Source organism: Mus caroli, chromosome 10 (genome assembly GCF_900094665.2).
Source record: "Mus caroli chromosome 10, CAROLI_EIJ_v1.1, whole genome shotgun sequence".
NCBI classification, from domain to species: Eukaryota; Metazoa; Chordata; class Mammalia; order Rodentia; family Muridae; genus Mus; species Mus caroli.
Genome location: NC_034579.1, coordinates 72,387,152 through 72,403,710, shown reverse-complemented (window position 1 = coordinate 72,403,710; position 16,559 = coordinate 72,387,152). Strand labels below are relative to the sequence as shown.

The window sequence follows — 16,559 nt, the reverse complement described above, 5'->3', positions numbered from 1 at the left end:
GTGGGATCATCTGCCTTGGGTTATCGGTATGCTGTGGAGGATTATCTTGAGTTAGTCGATGCAGGAAGACTCAGCCCACTGCGGGCGGTTCCATTCCCTAGGCAGAAGGTCATTCTCTCTATGCTGTTGTTTGTGGAATGTGATGTGCCCTGCTTGCTGTCTGGAGTTCCTGCTCCTGTGACCTTCCTACAGTAATAGACTGAAGCCTGGATTTGTGATCTAAACTATGCCCTTTCTCTCCTGTGTTGCTTTTTTCTTTCTTTTTTTTTCTTTTTTTTTTTTTTGGTTTTTCGAGACAGCATTTCTCTGTGTAGCCCTGGCTGTCCTGGAACTCACTTTGTAGACCAGGCTGGCCGCGAACTCAGAAATCCGCCTGCCTCTGCCTCCTGAGTGCTGGGGTTAAAGGCGTGCGCCACCACGCCCGGCTTCTGCATTGCTTTTTTGTCAGGGTTTATCACAGCAATAGTAAGTCAACAGGAGATCTGCGATCCCCAGGCTCTATCTGGACTTAGGGTACCCAGGGCTTGCTAGAGTACAGGAGGCCCTGCTAAGTCCACAGATGATAAGGACTGGGCAGATGGAGCCTCAGACCCAGGGTCAAAGAGAAGCATCCTCCAGGAGCATCCTGCCATGATGCCAGGCCAGGTACTGCCCCGCCTGGCTGGGCTTCTGTAAGGTGTGTGTTGGCAGCCTTACTCTGGGCCTCAGGAGGCTCACTCTGTCCTCCCTATCTCTCTGTTCCTCTGGCTGGTTGCCCTCCCTCTCTCCCACCCCAGCTTCCTATAGAAGTCACCGAGGGCATGCTGATGGCAGCTCTTGGATATCACCTGCTTAGGCTTTGTGTAGAGGGTGCCCAAGTCACCGTCTCCATGGGATACCGAGATTATCAGCTACTCCTCCGACTTAGAGGAGGAGCCTAGATTCAAATGTAGGGCGTCTGTGGCTGCATAAAAAGCTTCCCCACAGCTTGGGCACTAGCCCAGGGTCTGCTGCCATCAAGATCTGGCTTCTAGCTCTTGTGGCCTGACCCTGATCTCTATGCTGGTTGGGCAAGGTTTCTTCACATTTCATGAAGAGAAGTCAGCTTTATGTTCTCAACCAGCCAAAGGAAATCATAAAGAGCAGTGACGGATATTTTTGGTTGCCAACTTGACTCTATCTGGAATGAACTACAATCCAGAAACAGAGGGCAAACCTGGGAGAGATTTTGTTTTGTTTTTGTTGCTTTTGTTTGTGTTTTTCCAGACAGGGTTTCTTTGTGGAGCCTTGGCTGTCCTGGAACTAGCTCTGTAGACTAGGCTGGCCTCAAATGCAAAGATCCTCCTGCCTCTGCCCCCAAAGTCCTGGGATTAAAGGTGAGCACCACCACTGTCCTGCAAGAGATCATTTTTGCTTGGTTTGAAGCAGATGAATCTGCTTGTCTGAACCTTTGAGGTAGGAAGACAAACGCTTTTGATCTGGATCTTGAGGTTGGAAGATTCACCTTTAATCTAGGCCACACCTTCTGATGGAAGCCCTTACAAAGATGGAAGAAGGAAGATTCTGCTTGTTGTCTGCTTGCCCTGGCCTTGCAAGCACATCCATTCCTTCACTAGCATTAGAGCCTACTTCTTTGGCATCTGCTGAAAACCAGCTGAGACATCCAGCCTTATGGACTGAGCAACTACTTTATTTTTTTATTTTTTGTTTTTTCGAGACAGGGTTTCTCTGTGTAGCCCTGGCTGTCCTAGAACTCACTTTGTAGATCAGGCTCACCTCGAACTCAGAAATCTGCCTGCCTCTGCCTCCCGAGTGCTGGGATTAAAGGGGTGCGTCACCTCGCACGGCTTGAGCAACTGCTTTTTTGGGGCCTTCTGTTTACAGCCAGACATTGTTAGATTAGCTGGTCTGCAACCTATAAGTTACTCAAATAAATTACCTTCATATATATGTATATATTTTATCTTTATACATATTTATATAGATAATATGTCTGTAAATTTATATATATTATAAATATCATTATATATATATATATATATATATATATATATATATATATATATATGAGAGAGAGAGAGAGAGGGATTCATTCTATAGGTTCTGTTGCTCTAGAGACCCCTGATCAATACACAAAAATATCTGCCATTTTGGTATTTCCACAAGCCATGGCTCAGTATATCCTGGGGCTCCAATCTGTACCAAGAAGAACCCCTGTTATAAGTTATTTGCCTCTGCAGAAGGTTCTGTTTACAATAATTTGTTTCCCGAAAAAGTTATATATCTCTTCCTGCTTTCCTATCACGGGCATCTAACCACCTAACACCTCCATCTTTTTGGGTAGCGTCCGTGAGTTTCCAGCAGTTACTTTCAGTCTGGGTAAATGTTGACATCTGTGTACAGTTCGCAGCTTTTAAAAATACCTCCTCTGGGGGGCTGGGAAGATGGCACAGCCGTGCATATTGCTCTTGCAGAATATGTGTGCTTACTTGCCAGCACTCACACAGGGTGACTCACAACTGTCTGTAACTCCAGCTGCAGGCGATGCAATACCTCTGGCCTCTGAGGGCCAACGCATACCCACGTTTGAACTCTCTCTCACCCACATAATTAAAACATAAAAACAAACCTTTAAAGAAGCCCATTTGCCTAGGGCCTGGGACTGCCTTGATACACATATAACACAAACTGCCTCATTTTACAACAGAACAACCTAGGGCCCGGGGTGTACTGTTCTTGTCTGGGGGCCAGGATGGCACTGAGCCTTGGCCTGTAGTCTCCTGGCAGCTAGAGGAGCTAATGTCCCTGCCAAGCAGCTCCAGGAGCATGTGTGGCCAATGCCTGTCCTGCCCCCGACCTGTGGAGACTGAGACATGTCATTTTGTGGTGAAGCCACCTTGGAACTGAGAGGTCCTTCTGGGTCAGAGGTGGGTAGCCTCTGTCACTTGGTCTCGGGCTCCACACTCATACTCGGTTTATGAATCTGTGGAACAGGTCGCCAGAAATTTCTCGCTGAGAATTAGAGCCACTCAAGAGGACAGTTTCCTTGGTCAGCTCTGCAGGAGCCCCAGTGCCAACTTGCAACTCCTGAAGACTTTTACACGGTCACTGAATGCCACTCTGGCCAGAATTCTTTTCACAGTTGACATTGGAAGTGGGCATCTTGGTTTTCCTAACAAGAAAACAATACAAATACTGGCTAGGCCAAGAGAAGCCAGCTTCTGTGGTATGGTCATGGTGGGTTCAGGGCCAGCCTGACTGGTAAGTAGCCACATGGAAAGGGAGTGAGGGAGTGAGCCACCAAGAGCAAGGAAGCTCCAAGTGTCAGGGAAACTTGCTTAAGAAAGAGAACAGGTGTGGCTGGAGAGATGGTTCAGTGGTTAAGAGCACCGACAGCTCTTCCAAAGGTCCTGAGTTCAAATCCCAGCCACCACATGGTGGCTCACAACCATCTGTAACGAGATCTGATGCCCTCTTCTGGAGTGTCTGAAGACAGCTACAGTATACTTACATATAATAAATAAATAAATCTTTAAAAAAAGAGAATGAAGAAAAGGAAAATTGTATGGGTTTTGTTGTTGTTTTGTTGTTTGTTTGTTTGTTTTGTTTTTTTTCTGAGTAGCTTAGAAAATTGGTCAGCCTTAACCCTGCTACCTGGCTGCTGCTCTGTAACCAACTGTTGAATTTTTATTTGAAATGAATCGACCTTATACTGTAGTGTGGCATGCAGAACTGGCACATTAAAACACTGGAAAGTGTTTTAAATTAGGAATATTTTAAACAGGTGTTTTGCAGTTTAAACCGAGTGACCTTGGGCCTTCAGAGGGTGTCTAGTTTCTGGGTTTTACAGGTGGGGCTCTAAGCCAGCACACCTGCATGTTCCTGTGGGAAGTTTTGTCTTTGAGTTTGGATTACTAAGAATGGCCCACATAGGTAAAAGCTTTAGAAATATTGAGTTCCCAGGAAGAGTTCAAATTCTCTTGCTTGTGAAAGGACACCAAGCAGCTCAGGTAGTGGGTGTACTTTCGCATAACTTGAGGTTGCTCTCACTTCTAGTTGTCTGGGCTACTCTCCTGGATCAGTCGCCTCTGTGGCCCCAATGCCTTCACTGTGGGAAGCAACAATGTTACTAGTGCATAGATTTGTCAAAATTGCCAAATGGCTTTCTTGTATTTTATAAGAAACTAGGAAACAAAAACTGGTAATGGCTGGAAGGAGGCCAGGAAGGGTGTGGATATGGGTATCTGTCTTTAATCTTACCACTTGGGAAGCACAGGCAGAGGCAGAGGCAGGTGGGATTTTCGAGTTCAAGACCAGCCTGGTCTATATAGGGAGTTCCAGGACAGCCAGGAGGACTACAGAGAGACCCCCCCCCCCGCTTAGAAAAAAACAAAAACAAAAGAAATTGGTAAGGAACAATGGATTTATTATCAGTTTGGCCAAATGGAGGGGTTGAAGGAGGAGCCAGCCTGATTCCTCACTCACTAAAAATAGGCACACAGTGCTTTCCAGAAAGTGAGGAGGAAGGAACCTGAGCCTCAGGCTAGCTCCAGATAAGTTTTTAATTTGAGCCCAAGTAGAAGAAGATAGGGCCTCAATGAGGCCCTGTTTCTTTTAAAAAAGAAAAATTGGGTTTGTGGGAAGTAGAATTCCCACCCACACTAGCCCTTAGAGAACCTTGTTCTTTGGCAGGTGGACCGTGGGGGTGTGTCTTGTCATTTGCATCAGCTTCAGGGTCTAGATGTAGGGGAAGTCAGGATCCCTGACTCTCAGCTGGTGGAGGTGGCACAGGCCTGCCATCCCAGCAGTCCTGTGGAGGCCTGCAGGGGACCCTGTCCCAAAGGAACAAAACCAAACCCCCTCAAGTGTGAGAGAGAAAGGAATGGGGTGATGATCTGATCGTTGGAGGAAGAGGCTCATGGGTGGAGTCCATGCTCCTCAGCAGAAGTAGCTCCTGGGCGACTGTTTCAATGCCCCCTGAAGTCTCAGCACTCAGTGGGGTAGAGGAGGCTTAGGTTTTATGTATGTATGTATGTATGTATGTATGTATGTATGTATGTATTTTTACTACTACTACTACGGTGACAATGATTACTACTACTGTGTTATGTTCCACACAGACCAGGAAAAGGGCATTGAATACCCTTGAACTGGAGTTTCAGGAGGTTGTGAGTCTCCTGACTCTGGGTGCTGGGAACAGAGTTCAGGTACATGCTTAACTGCTGAACCATCTCTCCAGCCTTCAGTATTCCTTTTTAACTTTTTTTTTTTTTTAAGATTTATTTATTTATTATATGTAAGTACCCTGTAGCTGTCTTCAGGTACTTTTCCTCCTCTCTCCGGCCTCGCTCACTCCAGCCCAAAGATTTATTTATTTATTTATTTATTTAATGTGAGAACACTGTAGCTGTCCTTAGAGACCCCAGAAGAGGGCATCAGATCTCATTCTGGATGGTTGTGAGCCACTATTGGTTGCTGGGAATTGAACTGGGGACCTCTGGAAGAGCAGTCAGTGAGCCATCTCTCCAGCCCCCCTTAACCTTTTTTTTTTTTTTTTAAAGATATTTCAAATGAAAGCTCTAAAATGGAAACAAGCCATGCTTATGACCCAGGCACTGATGGCATTTGTGCCCAGCCTTGTTGAGTTCCCAACCATAAGATTCATACAGACAACTTTGTAAACTTGGTCACAGTCAAAACACGAGTGGACAGCCTGGTGACCTAACATGGTGAGGGCTCCTTCAACCCTTGTGTCCCTTTTAGAAGTAATCGAAGCCAAGGACATATGGTTCTTAGGTATGGTTGATGCTCCTGCCGCTTGAGGAGATCTGTTCTTGGCAGTCCCTTACTCACAGAGCTGCTCTGCAGGGGGGTGATCGATCGGGAGGTTTCCCTTAACTGTTTCTTCAAACTTCAGCTCCTCGATCTCTGTTTTATAGTCTTACTACTTTGCCACCTTAAAACAAAACAAAACAAACAAAAGAAAACATCGACTGTCCTCACATATGCTCTGGCTATTACAAATTATGCTTCTGGTATGCTACTTAACTCCTAGGAATCTACAAAGCTACAACCCAGATCCTTCAAGATGAAGGAATGTTCAGACCCAAAACTTCCATGTCAGGTTTCTGCAGTGCTGGAGAATGTAGTCAGGGCTCCAGGCACTTCAGGTTAATATTCCAGCAACTGAGCTACATCTCCAGCCCCAGCTGGTCTTCAGGAAATTTAAATCTAAGTAAATGCTTGAGTGCTCGCCAGTGTGGTTTGTGGGGTGTCTCTGGGAAATTCCTGCTGGGTTATGGGGATAATCCATCCCCTAGTGGCTAGTGCTAAGTGACTCCAGATGAATCTAAATACTTTCATGCCACACACATCAAGATGGGGGTTATCCCAAAACCTAAAGAGGAAGCCAAGCCAGGTCATCAAACAAGTGGTCTGCTACCAAAGCAAGCAAAATTAGTGTTCAAGTTCCCTAATTGTCTCGGTTAGGGTTTCTATTCCTGTGGTGAAACGCTGACCAAAAAAGCAAGTTGGAGAGGAGTTTACTTAGTAGCTTACACATCCACATTGTAGTCCATCATTGGAGGCCAGAACAGAAAGGCAAGCAGGAGCTGAAGCAGGAATGATGGAGGAATGAAGCACACTGGCTTGTTCACCATGGCTTGCTCAGCCTGCTTTCTTATAGAACCAGCCCAGGGATGGCACCACCCACAATGGCCTGGCCCCTCCCCCACTATATCACTAATTAAGAAAATGGCAGCCAACAGCTGAAGCTTAGAGAGGCATTTTCTCAATTAAGGTTCACTCTTTTTAGATGACTCTAGCTTATATTAAGTCGACATAAAGCTAACCAGGACACTAAGCGAACAACCATTCGGGAAGTGGTTAGAAGGAGCTTTCAAAGTCACATGTATTTCAAGTGTACCTTCTTTACAAATTTCCACCCAGACCTCAAACCAAAACCACATTTTTTTCAAATTTTTATTATTTTTGTATGGGGGGGGGGCGGCTAACATCATTGTAAAGTAAATGGAAGTCAGAGGGTGGGTGGCTTTGTGGAGTTGTTTCTCTTCTTCCACCGGTTGGTGGGTTCCAGGATTTGAACTCAGGTCCTCAGGATGTACAGAAAGTGTTTCTACCTGCGGAGGCATTTCCAGCTACTTAGACAAAGGCCAGACCACATAAAAGCGTAACTGTGAAGGATAATCCGCTTTTCCTAGGGTAAGGGTGCCTGGGCCCCAGTCTGTTTCCAGTTTTTATTTAAGTCCAGGCATAGGAAAGTTGAGGTCTGAGCAGAGTGCCTGTTTTGAAAAAGAAAGGAATTGGGTTTGTGAGATTCCTGCCCATTCTGAGCCTGGCAGATTTCTCTGTGACCCATTCCTTTGGTAGGGGTAGGCTGTCTATATATCTTTGGAAATTATGAAAGTCAGGATACTGAAGAAATGAAGTGCCTGCTTCAGAGGTGACTGGAGTTCCTCTATTTTGAATCCAATTGATTGCTAAGACTGAAAGTCTCTCTCTCTCTCTCTCTCTCTCTCTCTCTCTCTCTCTCTCTCTCTCTCTCTCTCCTTTTTCAAGAAAGGGTTTCTCTGTGTAGCCCTGGCAGTCCCGGAACTCACTCTATAGATCAAGCTGGCCTTGAACTCAAGAGATTCTCCTGCCTCTGCCTCCCAAGCGCTGGGGTCAAAGGCATGTGCCACTAAACTGGAGAAACTTGTGTTATTAAAAAGTCACGGATATGACTTTGGCCATGTATTCCCAACTCATATTCTTTGAAAGTCTTTCTTTGAGATAAGTTCTCCCTCACTCTGTAGTAGACTGTTCTCAAACTTGAAGCAATCCCCCTGCCTCACCCTCTTTAGTGCTGGGATTGAAGACCTGGGCCACCTTAGTGCCTGACACATTTAAAAGCTTTCTAAGGAACCCTCTTTCTGTTTCTTTTTCTCTGTCTGTCCCTGACTCTGTCTCTGACTCTCCCCCATGCCCCTTTTCTTTTTGAGACAAGGGATAATCCATTCCCTAGTGGCTAGTGCTAAGTTTTTGTCTCTGTGTAGCCTTGCTGTCCTGCAACTTGCTCTGTAGACCAGACTGGTCTCAAACTCACCTCAAATTCAGACTGGCCTCAAATTCACCTACCTCTTTGTCCTGAATGCTGGAGGAGGACCAGGTGGGATCACAGGCTTAGAAGATCAAAACATAGGCCAAAAGGGTCCAAGAAATCCTTTCTGAGCTAGCTAGAACAGATGGGAGTTGCCTGTGTATTGACTATAAACAGAATCTATAATCTCCATTGTGAAATCCACTAAGTTATGGGGTCACTGTTGGGAAAGGAGTTTGATTAAACCCAAACATTAAAGATACTTCAGCCTTTAAGTGCTATTTTAACCCTTTTGTTTGAAATATTTGAAAAGGAGCCTTGTACAGTTTTAGTGGGAGAGGATGTGTTTTTGTGCCCAGTCCTGCTGTGACTTGATATGCCAGGGTGGGTTGGCATCCACCTCTTCTTAGAGAAGGGGAGTGGGTGGGCAGAGGAACTGTATGAGGAAGGACTGGGAGGAGGGGGGCTGCCATTGGGATGTAAATGAATAAATGTGTGTGTGTGTGGGGGGAGGAGCCTTGGCTCAATGTAGGCAATCTTTATAGCAAAGTCTGCTGAGATGTAGCTTTCAGCTGATAAACATCAACCCCTCTGGATAAGGGGTTGTTCTCCCTTCTCATGCTTAAACTTTCCCCGTTTCTCTCTTCTGTCAGCTCAGCCTCTGCCTTCCAGACAGCTTGGCTGAGTCATGCAACCTCTTCAACTCTTCTGTAGCCACCCTGTCACCTGTTAAAGGAGTCTAGTGGTGTGATGAGTTATTAAAGTTAGTAATTAAGATCGTGTTGGAGTGAAAGAACCTGTTTGCTGGTGGTCACAGCAGCTTATGTAGTTGAAGAGAGCTGGGGATTTATTACTCAGTAAATTGTGACATTATGAGAAGGCACATACTTTCCTGTTCCTGCCCCAGAACAGAAGCTTTTACAGGTAGGCAGCTCGCCCTGTGGTATATGGCCTAAGTCGTTTTCAAGTGAACTCGGAAAATAGGGCTTGGATCCCAAGGCCTGAACAAGCAAGAGGCCACACAGGTTTCAAGTGGTGTGCAGATGGCCCGGTCCTGATGCAGCACCTGAGCCTGCACAGTCCTTCTTGGCCTGTTTTAGGATCAGCCCCTTGCCTGGTGAGGGAGGGAGGCTCAGGTGGCTGTTGGTCCTCAGATCCGATGACTCACTATGGATGGAACAGGCTTCTTAGAGAAAAGGGTCCTGACCCTCTTCTGACCCAAGGCTGACCCTAGGAAGACCCTGGACTAGGTTAATTGAGGTTTCCTCCTGGATCGGATGTAGATACAATGTTGCTAGCCAGTTGCCAACTATAAATAAATCAAAGGGTACAGCACGTGGGAGTGAAAAGCGATCCTGGTGCCTTATCAGACACTGGGGACAATCCTACAGGATTCCAGGATGGGATCCTTACTTGGGGGCATGATGGGGGTGTGTGTTGGGAATGGGGTCTAGGAGGATAAGGGAAATGGAGTCTAATTAATTGGCAGGGGACCCCCAAATTTCCAGGCGTCCCCAGGAGGACTCAGAAGGAAGGGGAGTCTAACCTGAGCCATCAAAACATCCTGGGTCTCAAGGGGACCTCCGGGACTGGGAAGGGGTCTAGGCTGAGGCTCAGAATGATTTCAGGAGGCTGAACGGAGGCAAATCCAGGCTAGGCCTAGGAATATTCCAGTTCTTGGGGGAGGCAACCCAGGAGGACTCCAGGGAACCATCGGGGGTCCAAGTACCGCCCAGGAACACCCCGAAGAACTTCAGGGGGACAAGGGGATCCAGGCTGGGCCCAGGAACACCGCAGTACCCCAGAAGGACTTCAGGGGGCTGAAAGAGGGGATTCAAGCTGGGCCCAGGATCACCCCAGTGGGACTCCGGGAGGACCGCAGGCAGCTGAAAGGGAGTCGGGCTGGGTCTAGGAACATCCCGCTGGCCAGGAGGGTGGAGGCTGCTCCCGCGGGGCTCCCCTCGCGTCCCCTCCCCCGCTTGCTGTCCGTTGGCCGAGGCGGTCGCCGCTGCGCCGCGGGCCGCGACTCCTCCCCCGCGCGTCGGTCCGCGCGTGTCCCCGCGTCCCCGCGCCTGGCGTCCCGCGCCGGCGGAACTGTGGGATCGCCGCGCACAGGAAGTGGCGGCGGCGCCGAGGCGGAGGGCGGCGATGGGGGCCCGGGGCGGCGGGCGCCGCACTCGCTGAGGCCCCGACGCAGGGCCGGGCCGGGCCCAGGCCGCGCGCGCCCGACGCGAGAACCGCGACCAGCAGGTGGAGTGCAGGTGAGCCGCGCCGAGACCGGCCGAGCCGCCCGAGGTCGTCCCCCGCCCGCGGTCGCCGGGCCCCGCCGCAGTGGCCGGCTGCGCTCCGCGGGGCGCGCGGCCTGGAGAGCGCGGCGCCTGGAGGCTCCGGGTCCCGCCCGGCCCCTGTGCGGCCTGCCCGGCCCGCCGGTGCTGTGCGGGGTGCGCGGCGGCCTGGGGATGCGGGCGATCGGGTAGAGATGGGGATGCGGGGCCCGACAAGAGGGCCTGGGCGGCCTTGGGGCCCCTCTCCGGGGGGAACCTTGCTTGGCTCCCGGCTCCTCGCTCTGGGGGAGCCCCCCATGCCTGATTTCGGGGCCCTGTGGGCTAGTTTCACTTTTTTGCTTGCTGAACGCGGAGGGAGGGCTGCAGGTGGGACGCCCTGGAGGAAGGTGCGAGGGCTCGGTTGTTTTTTTTTTTTTTTTTTTTCTTGACTTTGGCGTTGAGACCAAAGGCCGACTGTGAATTTCCACGTTTCACTCAGGCGCTGGGGTCATTCAGTAACCAGAGCCTCTGGAGGAAAACACCTGTCCACGGTGGGCCTGGAGCCCTGGAGCAGTTGACCCCAGGTACCTACGACAGGAGGATTGTGAACACTTAAGCCGGGTGGAAAATATATTCAAGTTTCCTTTTTAACTTCAAGAGAAGTTTAGGGGCACAGGGAAATGATTTTAGAAATGGCTTTTCAAACCTAACTTTTTAAAGCAGTGTGGAAAGTCTTCTCTAAGAGAATACTTAAGAGACTGGGTTCTTCTTCCTGGGAAACGAGAAGGCTACTTGGATTTGAGACAGATTGGAATGACTCGTCCAGAGCCAAGATCTTGGATTCTGAGATTGGACACAGGGTGCCGGTTGGGGGTGCTGGGTTGGTGGCTGTTGGAAATGAGTGGAAGCAGCTCTTTCTGCTTCGATGACATTGGGGAATGGACTGTGCCCCTTTCAAAGGGGTCTCTGTGCACTTGGTCACTTTGATCACTCCCTTACTGTCCCTTCCCCTTATTAGGTTAGCAGGACTCCTTCCAACTTTAGGACTTAGCCTATAAGATTGATTCCTAGTATCACACTCTGTGCTTTGTAATTACGTTGTTTCCAAAGGCAGTTACATGGGATGGCTTTGCCAGCCTCTCTTTGGTCTTGGTGGCTTGTGCTCCTCAGCGTGGCTATGTTCAGCAGGTGGATGTCAGCTGGATGTCTGACCTAGCTCAGTCTGGACCTACTGGAGGCCTTGTGTGTGGCCCCCACCTGCTCTTATCTGTACAGCAGCAGGGCAGAAGGTCTAGGTCTTAGAAGTTGCCTGTGGAATTGGTGGGAAGTGGGTTAAATACAGTGTCTCCTAGGGAAGGAAGATGGGAGGGATGCTGGAGATGAAGGGAGGTCTCTGTCTCACCCTAAGCTGCTCCCAGATAACAGGCCCAGCACCTGGGAAGGACAGTGCCTGTGTGTTCTAGGGGACTGGGGAAACTGAACAGAAAGTAACTAATCTACTTCAGAAGTTACAAAAGGAGCATCTACCGCAGTAGAGGAGTTGTTTACTTCTTTTCTGGGGCATATAGCTGCCACTCTGTGCTAACAGACTCTGAACCACACTGGGGTCTGAGGAGCAAGGCTAGCCACTTGTCCTGGATTATGTCACAAATCTCCACAGCCAGGATTTAAATGAAGAGCAAAGGGACTCTGATTTTCTCCAGCCCAGTCAGGGCAGTAAAAGTCTGTATACGTCTGTCTCTGGCCCACTTGGAGGCAGGTAGGGCATAGTAAGATCTTTGTATAGTATGGGATGAGCAAAGATGGAAGTTTATTGTTGTTTCAGGAGTCAGAATGGCATCGTTAATCCAAGCTCACTCCTAACAAGTTGGTGCTGGTTAACTGGTCCAGCCTTTCAGAGGATGGAGCTGGTACCAACTGTGTGTGTTCCCTTCTCCGACGGCTTTGCAGTGTCACTGCTTTTTCAGATCCAGTGCTGTACCCTTGGCATCCCCTACACTCTCTCTCTTGCCAGAGCAATGGCAACTTTCCCTACATTCCTTGTGTGTACCCCACACTACTTTCCCTTCTCTCAAACGCTGACAGACTCTGAACCACATTTTGGCCTTTGCATACCTCTGTGATGTTTCCCATCTCATGCTGTGGGTGGTGAGGTTTGAACAGCTTGTCTCTGGGTGTGACCGGCCACATTAGGCCAGCGGCATCTTGCTGACTTGTCTGACATGAGCCCCATAGCTGCTTAGTCTTCTCATTAAGAAGTTTCTGCTCTAGGGCTGGGCTGAGTTCTGTCAAACATTTACCTTCGGACTCCGTGGGGGTTGTCCTCATCCACTAACTGAAGAGCACTGAGACCATATAAATGATTTTCCCCTGATTTGTAAAGTGAGTAACTGGACAATGGGTCACTCCTAGAACAACCTCATAGTGACTGCAGGGTTAATTTGAGCGTATTAACCTCATGATGCTTTGTTTCAGGCGGTTGCAATAGCGGTTCCTCTTTGGACAGTCTTGCTGCTTTGTTTAGAGTCTGGCATGGTCTGATCTTGTTTGTCAGCCAAAGTCCAGCAGTGTACACTTGTCACCTGGGCATATCTGTACTTAGTTGTAGGGATGGAGAGACAGGCTGATGAGGTACATGGGTCTTGCTGTACCTGTGACTGGCTACTGGACTAGTTGGGTGCCTTGCCATGGCTACCTCTCTTCCTCACATGTGGATGGGAGAAACACAGGCAGGATATGTTTTAGATGTTAGTAGGTGTGAGTGGAGGCACACTCAAGTCTTTCAGGTTATGACAGGCAGAAGCCTCCCTCCTGGCCAGAGTGCTTCATATCACTTAGGATAATAAGCCGAAGAAGCTAGGTGCTCTCAATTGGATCAGGGTGCCAGTGGCCCAAAGGCCCAAAGAGAGCCCAAAGGACCCAGGAACCATGCATCATTAATGGGCAGTGTCTCCATTCCTTTTGGGAAGTTGAGGTGAGAGCTATAGTAAAAGACAGTGGCAGTGGGTGTAGAGTAGTGGGGTAGAGAGATGCTGCAGGACACAGACTCTCCCAGCTGCTGCTGGCCCTCTGTCTCCCTGTCTCTGCTGGCTGGCTAAGGGTGCTCTTCCTCTAACAATTTGCTGACTGGAGCATTCAATAGTATACGCTGATATTACATTCATCCCTGCTTTAAAAACAAGTTTATTTATTTAGTGTGCATGTGTACCTGTGTGGCATGCATATGGTTGCGGCTTTGTGTTCAGAGGTCCACATTGGCTGGCTTCCTCCATTGCTCTCCACTTTATCCTTAATTATTTTTAAGAAAGTACCAGAGTAACAGATTATTGTGAGCCACCATGTGGGTGCTGGGAATCTAATGGCCCTCTAGAAGAGCAGCCAGTGCCCATTCTTAATCTTTTAACCACCTCTCCAGCCCCCTCCTATTTTTTAAAGATTTCTTTCCCCACCGACCAGGTGTGTGTGCATGTGCCTGCACGCTGTGTGTCCAGCACCTGTGCCTGCACGCTTTGTGTCCAGTGCCTCTGCAAGCCAGAAGTGGTTGCCAGAACACTCTGCCTTGGAACTGGAGTCACAGGTGGTTGTGAGTCACCCGTGGCTGCTGGGCACTGAATTTGGGTCCTCTGTGAGGGCAGCAAGCCCTTTTAACTGCTAAGCAGCCTCTCCAGCACTGGGATTACAGGTCTGAGCTGCTGCACTGGGCTCCCTTATGTGGGTCCTCATGCCATGTGGCATCCTTCAGCCCCTGCCTCTGCTTTGCGTATCTCATTGCTGTAGAGAATGCTGCCACTGTGTCAGTTTTATATACACACACTCTCACAGAGTCATGTGCCGGTGATCCAGTCAGGCTTCCCATTGATTGATTTCTGATCTCGGTCATTGTTCCAGTGTAATTAGAGGGATCGATTGAGTGAACCGGTTTGCCTTTTATTAGAGAGAGACACAGAAAGTCAGAGTCCCTCAAAAAGTGTGGTGTAGATTGCAGAGATTTTTTTTTTTTTTTTTTTTTTTTTTGCCAGAGGCAGATTGGGTCCTAAATAAGGACATCAAGCACTCTTAACTGCTAAGCTGCCTTAGTGGTTCATTAGCCTAGGCAGATCATTAAATGAAGACCGCATCAGCTAGAGTTACATGGGAAATGGGTGCCACAATGAAGTTCAGAGTGCAAGAGGTCCCCGGAGAAGATGCTGAGTGGTGAGCCCCAGGCAGGTCTGGGAAAGGAGGCTGGGCTGGAGGGAGGCAGGCCAGATGAGGAAGAGTCTCAGCAGAGGAAAGCTTAGTCAGGCTCATGCAGAGAGCTTCAAGCTAGGAGCTCCACAGGGCCCACGTCAGTCCCACAGGCTGCCTGCTGAGTGCCCTGGACTCCTCCCTAACCTGTGAGCTCCCTGGTCATGTGGCCCCACACATCACTGTAGATGATAGACGCCTGAGTGGCAAAGTTCCAGCCACTTCAGAAATGAAGCCTAAAGCTTAATAACTTTGTCTTTCTAGCTTGGACATTTCTTGGGGGGAGATGCTGGCACAGGAGGGCAGTGTTCCGTTGACTAGTACGTGCTAGGTAGACATTCTACCAGCCATATCCCCTAGCCACACCCTCAGTGCCAACGTATAGTAACCTAATGTGGGTTTTTTGTTGTTGTTGTTTTTTGTTTTGTTTTGTTTTTGTTTTGTTTTTTTTTTGAGACAAGGATTTCTCTGTGTAGCCCTGACTGTCCTGGAACTCACTCTGTAGACCAGGCTGGCCTCGAACTCAGAAATCCGCCTGCCTCTGACTCCCAAGTGCTGGGATTAAAGGCGTGCGCCACCACTGCCCGGCTACCTAATGTGTTTTGAGTATTTGCTTGCACACATGTCTGTGCACCCTGTGGCTGTCTGATGCTCATGGACATCAGAATAGGACAGAGGCCCCATGGGAATTGAATTAAGGACAGCTGTGAGCTGCCATGTAGATCCTAGGAACTAAGCTTAGGATCTCTGGAAGAGCAGCTAGTTCAGTTAACTCCTAAGCCATCTCTCCATCTTCAAGTCTAGTAACTTTTTTTTTTATATAGACAGAGTTTCTTTACATGGAACTCACTTTGTAGACCAGGTTGGCTTCAAAATCACAGAGATCCACCTGCCTCTGCCTCCTGAATGCTGGTAACTTTTGATACTCAAGAGGGAAAAACAAACAAAACAAAACAAAACAAAACGAAAACGAAAACCAGGGTGTGGCAGAAGCTGTCCCCAGTCCCCACTGTTAGCATGTGATGCATCCGTGCAGGTAGCTTCAGGTTTTAGGAGCAGCCCTGTGGTCGCACAGGCCTCTGCAGCTCTGCATGGTCTTTTGTAATAAGTGGGCAGAAGCTGTCATTAGAAGAGAAAGTGCCCATGCAGAGAAAAACTCCACAGTTCTGTACTGACATGGAGTCAGGAGTGGGTACCCTGGAGAGGCAGAATTGGCAGATACCCTTGGCAAAGCTCTCTCCATCAGTGGTTGGGGGACCACAACCTAGGTTCTCCTGTTTTCCTGGAGCCCTAACTACGTTGTATCTAGTTGATGTGCTGCTGAATGTTTGGCTGTAGAGTGTTTCTTTTTAGTTGAGTAAAGTTATGTATGGGTGGAGCTTTTAAGGGAAGATTCCAACAAGGGTCAGGCAGCAAGGGGAGGAGGTGAGGTGTAGGTGTGAGATGTGAGAAGGGCAGGCTGTGCTGAACGCGGTCTGGTTCACTGACCTCTAGTTACTGTCTCAGCCAAATGTGGCCAGGGAGTCACGGGACCCAAGTTACTAGTTTTTGTTCTTCCAAAAAAAATCCTGCAATCTGGGCTTGGTGCAAGTTGCTACTTTAGTGTGGGCTGTGCCTGATCAGCAGAACTGTTTGTCCATCCTCAGGCCCACCAGTGAGCCGCTAACTTCTCATCCTCATTTCTTGAGATAAGATGACTGAGTCCGTGAAATGGACCAAGGCATCCTTCTAGAACACACATACACAAGGGAAGCAGCAAATGGTTCTGTGAACACGTAAACCGAAGAGTCCCTCCTGTCCACCCGTGCCCTCTGAGAGCAGGTTAGGTTCCCTCTAGAGTTCAAGGACAGAGGGCGGGGCAGAGAGTGCATGAGTGCCAGGTGAGAAACAGCGACTTCCTTGTCTGTGGTCTATGAAAGATGGGGTGGTTGCAGAGGATGCTTTACCAGACAGGACCACGTGTTTGCACACAGGCCCTCAGCTAGGTTCTT

The 16,559-nt window shown here is 48.9% G+C and overlaps 1 protein-coding gene across 2 annotated transcripts in view; it reads left to right on the top strand.

Moving 5' to 3' along the window:
• The first annotated feature begins 10,228 nt into the window (after nucleotides 1-10,228).
• Agpat3 (1-acylglycerol-3-phosphate O-acyltransferase 3) overlaps nucleotides 10,229-16,559 on the top strand; it is an 85,478-nt gene continuing 79,147 nt past the window's right edge. The window contains exons 1-2 of one of the 2 annotated variants that reach the window (XM_021173640.2): nucleotides 10,229-10,338; nucleotides 10,841-10,925. The gene's annotated coding sequence lies outside the window, so the exon portion shown is untranslated. The remainder of the gene's footprint in view (nucleotides 10,339-10,840; nucleotides 10,926-16,559) is intronic. The other variant, XM_021173644.2, reaches the window with a different exon arrangement.